The following is a 9,425-nucleotide window of genomic DNA, read 5'->3' as shown; positions in this document are numbered from 1 at the left end:
TACTCCCTCCATTTCAATTTATGTGAATTCATTTGACTAGACACAGAATTTAAGAAGACTTTTAAATTTGTGGTGTAAAATGAGGTACATATATTTTGTATGGCTATAAATTAATGCATAAAGATAAAATTTTTTTGGCACGGATTAAAAAAGAAATATGTTCACATAAATTGAAACGGAGAATATATAACAACAAGTAAAAGAATGACAAACAGCAATTGCAATTGGCCCAAAGCAAAATCACCAAAACCTAAACTACATTCTGATCTCTTCGGCCGCCAATCCCATCCCCACTTTCCCAATTCTTTCTTCAACCATGGTTAGACTAAAAAATGCGAGAACGACAGAGAAGAAGAGTGAGAGAGAACCCCATAACTTCTCTATTCTTGAGCAGAAGAGGTAAGCTCGTATCTCTATATTTTACGGTTTGTGAGTTTTCTCATACCTACTTGACATGAATTTTTGGTTTTAATTTTGCGAATTATTCAGCAATTTAATATTCTGCCCTATTTTTGATATATAGTGAGTGAAAATTTGAAGATTTTAAAGTGGTAATTTTGGGAGGAGCCATAGTTCATGGACTGTAACAGCAAAGCAACATTAGAAAATTGGGATGAAGATCCTTTAAGAAGTTTAAAAAGTCTACAGGTTTTTTTAATTCTTTTGTTGCTTTGTACTTTTCTATTTTGTTATCTGTTAAAAATTCTTGTAAAAGAATTATCAAGAAATATTTCTTGTCTTATTGATATTCTATTAATATTTTTACTAATCGAACTTGCATCTTTGTATTGAAGTTGAAACTCAATTGTACCTGTTAAATATTCAGTGAACTCATACAATTGTCAAATGTTGCCTTCTCCGACTAAAATACATCTTTTGGCCAAAAATAATTAATCCATTTCAGTTAAAATTTTAGTCTAGTGCCAGATAGCATGATTCGCCTCCAATTACAAAGTGATTTGTAACTTAGAAAGCACTAATGCGACTCGGTTAAGGTTAATTAAATTGCAGTACCGCCTTCTTAGTCTTTGCAAGCAATATGTCTTTTGCTTCATTAATTTTTGAAGCAATGTAGTGGCTACCTCTTGCATATATGATCAGTTATTTTTTGCTTTGATGTGTTAAAATACTTTATCGTTGACAGGCAGATTTGTGAAGTTAGAGCAGCAATGACAAGTTAAGACTAAAGCTAAGGTGCAGTTAAGTCGGTGCTACTTAGGGAAGAGAGAAAGGAGAAGACGATGCTACTTTGTGTCTCAAGCAAGATGGTGTTGTAGAAGACTTGCGTATCGTGTTCTAAGCTACATTGTAACAATTCTTATATGTATCTATTTTGGAATCTAAAATATTTGAAATTTTAGCTGCAGGATAAAATTCTTGTGACCAATTATTTTGAAGCAAATTCTTCAATTATAGCAATAGAAATTTAGAATTCGGGGCTACACATTTATATAATTGATGGTTAATTTTTTCACTTTCCGTAGCAAATGTTAATTCTATATATTTTATGGCAAAAAGAATGAATTCTTAGTTACATACCAAAAAGTTTGTGGCAAATACTTCAATTATAGCTATAAATTTTTGAACTCGTAGCTAAATAAAAGAACAATTGCCACGAGACTGAGGTATAAAAATAGCCAAACATATGAATTTTCGTAGCAAACAAATTAATTATTTTGCCACGATAAAACACCTTGTGGCTACAACATAGAGACTGCTACAGAGTTTATTTGTCGTGGCAAAAGAATAAGAGTTTTTGCTATAGGTATATATTTTGTGGCAAAAAAGTTCTGTTAATATTGCTACAATACCAAAAAAATTCGTAGCAATAAATATTAGTCCTTAGCCACGAACCATATAAAGTTTGTAGCTAACTTTTAGTTACGCTACTTTTTGCTACGGAAAAAAATATTGTGGCTAAAGTGTTTAGCTACAGAATTTTTCATATTCAGCTACAATATATTTTGTAGCTGTAAATGCATAATATTGTAGTGCACTACATTGGCCTTCCCAAGATGATAGAGAATGGTAATATCATAATCCTTAAGCAATTCCAACCATCTCCGCTGCCGCAAATTAAGATCCTTCTGTTTAAACAGATGTTGTAGACTTCGGTGATCGGTGTAGACCTCGCAGTGGACACCGTACAAATAATGCTGCCAAATCTTTAAGGCGTGAACAATAGCTGCTAACTTAAGGTTGTGTACAAGATAATTCTTCTCATGCACCTTTAACTATCTGGACGCGGAGGCAATCACCCTACCGTCTTGCATCAACACTGCGCCGAGGTCAAAACGCGACGCATCACAATACACAATATAAGACCCTGAACCTGTAGGTAATACCAACATTGGGGTTGTAGTCAAAGATGTCTTGAGCTTTTGGAAGGTCTCCTCACACTCCTCGGCCCATATGAACGGAGCACCCTTCTAGGTCAATCTTGTCTTAATAGTTGTTCATAATCAATTACAAAATCGTCAATTAACTTCATGTTAACAAAAATCTCATTTTAAACCTTCACAATACTGATAACGAGATACGAGACATGAAGACCTCATAATTATTTACCCGAATTAATGAGTCACATTTAACGTCACCTGGGCGAAAATCTACCTCGTAGGTTAAAACTCAATAATAACAACACAAAATTGGCAAGTATGCACAGAGAATTTCATATAGAATTTTCAAATAAGCCTAACAGGCATGACTCCCTATTAGTACTATAGTACAAATTAAAATTCACAAGGGAGAACTTAAACACAAGAATTTTTCCTCACAAGGATCTCGTATAACTTCCACCACAGCTCGTAGCCCGGTTTAAACATATCAGTTTATATTAAAAAGGTGAGGATCTCGTCCTCGGTTCTGAATCACAAGTAATATGCACATCGTGCCAATCAAAACTTTTCATTTGCTCCTTCTAAATAATTTTCGTTAAAAAAATAAAATCACAACATCTATGATTGCTCTTCCTGTAGCAAGAAATCTACAGGGAACACAAACTTATATACTCTTACAAGCACATTTTTAATTATTCCCTTAGGTTTCTTAGTACTTTGATCTGCAAACTGAAGTAAAACACCTATGTCCTTCATTTCACCAAGATCCAATTCTCTAAAGATAGAAAATGGCATCAAATTTATTGAAGCTCCAGAATCACAAAGTGCTTTTTCAAAATATACTCCTCCCAAAGTGCATGGAATGGTAAAACTGCCAGCATCACCAAGTTTTTGTGGCAGATTATTTTGAAGTATAGCACTGCATTTTTCTGTAAGCATTACCACAGAAACTTCTTCCAATTTCCTTTTGCTTGACAAAATTTCTTTTAAAAATTTAGCATATGAAGGCATTTGCAACAAAGCATAAGCGAAAGGAATATTAATACGAATCTATTTTAAGATTTTCAAAAACTTTGCAAATTGACCATCAAGTTTTTCTTGTTTCATTTTTTGTGGAAAAGAAATTGTCACAGGTGGGGCAGTCATTTTTTTAGAAATTGTTTCTTTCTTATTCTTTATTTCTTTCTCTTTTGATGGTTCAGATGGTTTTTCAATATTTTTACCTTTGTCTACATGTTGTTCTGTCTGGTTCATTTCTTGTCTGTCTGCATAAGGTTCATCAAGTTCCTTACCTGAACATAAAGTGATGCTTTTATGACACAAGAGCCGCCAATTGGCTTAATTGAATTTTCAGATTTTTGAGGGATGAATTTTGGCTTTTCATCTTTTCATCAGTGACCTTAATATATTTGTACAAAAGGCCATAAAGACTTGGATGAGCTTGTTGGGGCCTCTGCTGGTATGACCCTGCTTGTTGAAATGGTCCTGCTTGCTGATAAGGTCTGTAATTCGGTTGCCCATGATTTTGATTCTGGTATCCCGACGGGCCTTGCACCTGTTGTTTCTGGAAGCTTTGAGAGTTTTCTGCACCATTTGGGTTACTCCACTGAAATACTGGATGCTTTTGTGCCATTGGACCCCCAAAAGGATATGGCTTGACCGATGACATTAACCTATTCATCCGTTTGATTGGTTGCTTGACATTCATGGTTCTGGTGGGTTCCTCCACAGATGTCACAAGCCTCAAATTGGTTTGATTGTTGTGTATTCACCTAAAAAGATTCAAACTTTTGTGCCAAAGAAACAATCTGCCGCGTTAGTGTATTCAAGACATCAACCTGATTTACCGTAGCAGCCTTTTTAATGATTACACACTCGGATGGCCATTGGATAGCGTTCTCAAAAATTTCATTCAACAATTGCAATGCTTCCTCTGTAGTTTTTCCCATTACAGAACCTCCTACAGGTGCATCTATCACATTTCTAGCAGAGAGATTTAACCCGTGATAGAAAATGTACAATTACATATGTTCAGGAATGTCATGGTGTGGGAATTTTCTTAACATTGCTTTTAATATTTTCCAAGATTGATAAACTGACTCAGTGTCAGTCTGCAAGAAATTAGATATGTCTTGTCTTAACTTTGTGGTTTTAGCAGTGGAAAGATATTTATTTAAATACTTCTGAATCATCTGGTCCCATGTCGTAATGGACCCTTGAGGCAAACTTTACAACCAAGTCTTGGCATCTCCTTTTAAAGAAAAAGGAAATAGCCTTAACTTGATAGCTTCAGCAGGTACTCCATTATACTTAGCAGTTTTCACAAGTTCTAGAAAATCAATTAAATACCTATGTGGATCTTCACCTGTATCACCAGTGAAGATACAAGATTGTTGAATTGTTTGAATCAAGCCGGTCTTGATTTCAAAGTTGTTGGCTGCCAACGGGGGCTTCCTGACACTAGATTCACAGTTGAAGCGATCAGGTCTAACATAATCCCTAAGGATTCTGTTTGCTGGCCTTGGCGCTACTTCATCAAACTGCTCCTCTACATGAACTGGTGGTGGAATCTCCAGTGGATTGTTATCATCTTCTAGTTGGTGCTCCATTCTGTCACAAGTTATGCTTTGAGAAGATAATGCTTGTCCTTTCCTGCGCAATCGAAGAGATCTTTCAATTTCAGGATCGTAATTAGCCAACTCTTTTGTAGAAGAGTGGGTCATAAACTACTTAAAATTTTGAAAGTAAAAAAAATAAAATTTAATTCCTAATGTAGTGCTAGTAATTGATAACTAAACTAAAGAAAATTTCAAAGAGAATATAGATAGTTAGTGAAGAAAAACAAATGCCATAATATTTGTCACAACCCCAAATTCCCTCCGTAGGATGTCGTGATGACACCTAGTCTCTAAGACTAGGTAAACCTATCAATGCGGAATAATAATAAATATCTGAAATAAATAAACTACAATTCAAACAATTTCAACTCCCAAAATCCGGTAAAAATAAGTCACAAGCTTCTAAGAATTTATCCTCAATATCTCTATATATCAAGGTCTAAAGAAAAATAAGGAAGTAACATAATAATGATAGAAGGGGACTTCGGAGTCTGCAGACGCTGGCAAATATACCTCGAAGTCTCCGTGCACAGGTAACTCACTAAAGTCGGGGCTGGTAAGGAGTAGCTGGATATGCACAAAAATATGTGCATAAGCGTAGTATGAGTACACCACAGCGGTACCCAGTAAGTGCCAAGCCTAACCTCGGTAAAGTAGTGATGAGGTCAGGTCAGGCCCTACTGAAAAATAATAAATGGCATGGTAAAATGTTTCACAATATAATAAAATAAAATGACAATGGAAATGAATCAAGTAGCATTTCACCATTTAATTACACAAAATAATGGCAAATAATATCTTGTGGAAACAAAATAAAATTTCATTTCAATTTTAATAAAATCACAACAATAAATCAAGGCAACTGCGGCCATAAATCAATATCAACAAGGGCACTCCCGAGGTACCGCCTCGTAGTCCCAAATCATAAATAGATTCACAATATCTCATTTCCTTATCTCACTGCGGGAGCCTTCACAATTTATTTTAAAGAAAATATTTTTTCTGAAATAGCATCCCGCGTTTTAGCCATCCTTATCACACCACATGACTTCTAGCAGTTCCTCCTACTAGCCACGCGTATCAAGCCACCCTTATCTCACCGCATGCATTTCAATACCCAGACCTTATACCACCACATGCGTATCAATATCACAATATATCACAATTTGCACCTCAAGTGCTCAAATAATTTAACTTGCCAAAATAATTCAACAACAATATTTTTCACAATAAAAAGCTCACGGCTCATGCCAAAATAAAATATCAATAATATTTTTTCACAATAAAGAGCTCACGGCTCCATCACAATGAGTACGAAAATCTTAAAAAATATATTCAGGAATAAATAATTCAGCAAAATAATATTCCAAAATCTTTAATATGTTGTTTCAATACCAAATTTAAAATGTCAAATACTTCATATTAATAATATTTATTTTAAAGAAAATCAACTTTCAAATAATGCACAGAATAAAAGAAACCAAGTTCCACCTAAACAGGTAAAATAATTAGCAGAAAAAAGGCCAAGCAAATTTAAAGTATATAAATCAAATCAATGATGGAGAATATAACAAGATTTAATAATTTAATTAATATACAACAGTGATCTACACAATTTTAAAACACAATCCTTCACATTTAACCCGTGTACACACTCGTCACCTCGCGTACATGACTTTCACCATATTATAATTAATATCAATCCTAGGGGAAGTTTTCCCCACACAAGGTTAGAGAAGTCACTTACTTCGACTTGCTCCAATTTAATCAAGTAATATGCCTTTTCCTCGATTTTCTGACTCTGATCGACTCGAATCTAGTCATAATTAATTCGATATAGTCAACAAAAATTAAAGGAATCAATTTCATAAGAAAATACTATATTTTTCAATAACATTCGAAATTAACTCAAAACATGCATCTCGGAATCCGGCGAAACACACAAAATCCGATAATCCATTCAATTACGAGTCCAACCATACCAGTTTTACTCAAATCCGACTCCGAATCGATACCGAAATGTCGAAAATTCGTTTCTATGAGATTTCAAATTTTTTCCAAATTTCAATCTCAAAACACTAATTAAATGGTGAAAATAATGATATATTTGTGTATATAGACCAAATCCGAGTTAGAATCACTTACCCCAATGTATTTCCTTGAAAATCTATCAAATATTTATGTACAAGCTCCAGTTTATTAAAAATGGCGAATGAGACGAATGCCCTCTATTATAGATCTACCCAGGCAGCCTTCGGAACTGGGCCTCGATTGTGGCTTCGATCATGGCCCTCGAGCCTAGGCCTCGATCGTGGCTTCGATCACAGGCTCGAGCTTGGACCTCGGTCATGGCCTCGATTATGGCATCGAGCCTCATCCTTCGATCATGGCCTCGATCATGGCATCGAGTCTGGGCCTTCAATCATAGCCTCGATCATGGCATTGATCCTGAGCCTCGTCTCTGGCTTCGACCCTGGCCGTCGACCCCGGGCTCAATATCTAGGCTCGATCACAACCCAGAATATCCAGAAGAAGAGAAAAGTTGCAGCAGCTTTTTAAGTCCAATTTTCGATCCGTTAACCATCCGAAACTCACCTGAGGCCCTCAGGACCTCAACCAATTATACCAATAAGTCCTAAAACATCATACGAACTTATTTGATACCTTAAATCACATAAAACGATGCTAAAATCACGAATCATGCTCCAATTCAAGCTTAATGAAACTTAGAATTTCCAACTTCTACATTCGATGTCGAAACCTATCAAATCAAGTCCGATTGACCTCAAATTTTGCACACAAGTCATAAATAACATAACGGAGCTATGAAAAGTTTTGGAGCTGGATTTCGACCCCGATATCAAAAAGTCAACTCCCCGGTCAAACTTCCAAACTTAAATTCCTATTTTATCCATTTCAAGTCTAATTTCACTACGGATTTCCAAATAAAATTTCGATCATGCTCCTAAGTCTAAAATAACCATACGGAGCTGTTGGAATCATCAAAATTCTATTCCGGGGTCGTTTGCACATATTTCGACATCCGATCACTATTTGAACTTAAACTTTTAATTTTTTATCAAAATTCTATTTCTCGGGCTAGGGACCTCGGAATTTGACTCCGGGCATACCCCCAAGTCCCAAATCACGATACGGACCTACCGGAACTGTCAAAATACTGATCCGATTCCGTTTGCTCAAAATGTTGACCAAAGTCATCTTAGTTGAGTTTTAAAGCTCTAATTCACATTTAATCCATTTTTCACATAAAAACTTTCTGAAAAATTTTACGGACTGCGCACGCAAGTCAAGGAATGATAAATAGTATTTTTCGAGATCTTAGAATACATAATTAATTATTAAATTTAAAGATGACATTTTGGGTCATCACATTCTCCACGTCTAAAACAAACGTTCGTCCTCGAACGGAGTTCAAAAAAGTACCTGAGCTGGTGAATAAGTGTGGATAACAGTTGCACATATCATGTTCGGTCTCCCAAGTTGCCTCCACTGAACCTTTACTGAAGCAATGTTCGTTGACCTCAGCTTTCTAACCTGCTTATCTAAAATAGCCACTAGTTCCTCAACATAAGATAGATCCTTGTCCAACCAAACTGAACTGAAGTCTAACACATGAGACGGATCGCTGTGATATTACCGAAGCATAGAAACATGAAATACCAGATGAATTGCAGAGAGACTAGGTGGTAGTGCAAGTTTGTAATCCACCTCTCCAACTCTCTCAAGAATCTCAAAAGGTCCAATATACCTAGGGCTCAAGTTGCCCTTCTTCCTGAACCTCATCACCCCCTTCATAGGCGAAACCCGGAGCAGGACCCGCTCATCAACCATGAATGCAACATCACGAACCTTCCGATCCGCATAACTCTTCTGTCTAGATTGGGATGTACGAAGTTGATCCTGAATCAACTTAACATTTTACAGGGCATCCTGAACCAAGTCTGTACCCAATAGCCTAGCCTAGCCCGGTTTGAACCAACCCACTGGAGACCGGCACCACCTACAATACAAGGCCTTATATGGAGCCATCTGAATGCTTGATTGGTAACTGTTATTGTAAGCAAACACCGCAAGTGGTAAGAACTGATCCCAAGCACCCCCAAAATTTATCACACACGCACAGAGCATATCCTCAAGTATCTGAATAGTGCGTTCGGACTATCCGTCCGACTGAGGATGAAATGATGTACATAATTCCACACGAGTACCTAACCCTCTATGTAAAGCCCTCCAAAACCGTGAGGTAAACTGTGTACCCCGGTCAGAGATGATAGATACCGGTACACCGTGAAGTCTGACAATATCGCGAATATATACCTGAGCCAGCTACTCTGAAGAGTAAGTAGTAATCACAGGAATAAAATGAGCTGACTTAGTCAATCTATCCATAATCACCCAAACTGCATTGAACTTCCTCCGAGTCCGTAGGAGCCCAACGACGAAATCC

At 36.5% G+C, this 9,425-nt stretch overlaps 1 long non-coding RNA gene across 1 annotated transcript; it reads left to right on the top strand.

Annotated features, from left to right (window-relative positions):
- Window positions 1-259: 259 nt before the first annotated feature.
- Window positions 260-1,366, top strand: LOC107794117 (uncharacterized). Its single transcript, XR_001649872.2, has 2 exons — window positions 260-399; window positions 1,145-1,366. It is a non-coding gene; the product is annotated as an uncharacterized LOC107794117 (long non-coding RNA).
- The last annotated feature ends 8,059 nt before the right edge of the window (window positions 1,367-9,425 follow it).

This window comes from Nicotiana tabacum, chromosome 23 (assembly GCF_000715075.1).
Source record: "Nicotiana tabacum cultivar K326 chromosome 23, ASM71507v2, whole genome shotgun sequence".
Taxonomy (NCBI): domain Eukaryota; kingdom Viridiplantae; phylum Streptophyta; class Magnoliopsida; order Solanales; family Solanaceae; genus Nicotiana; species Nicotiana tabacum.
The sequence above is the reverse complement of the archived record's forward strand: the minus strand, read 5'-3'. Positions and strand labels throughout refer to the sequence as shown.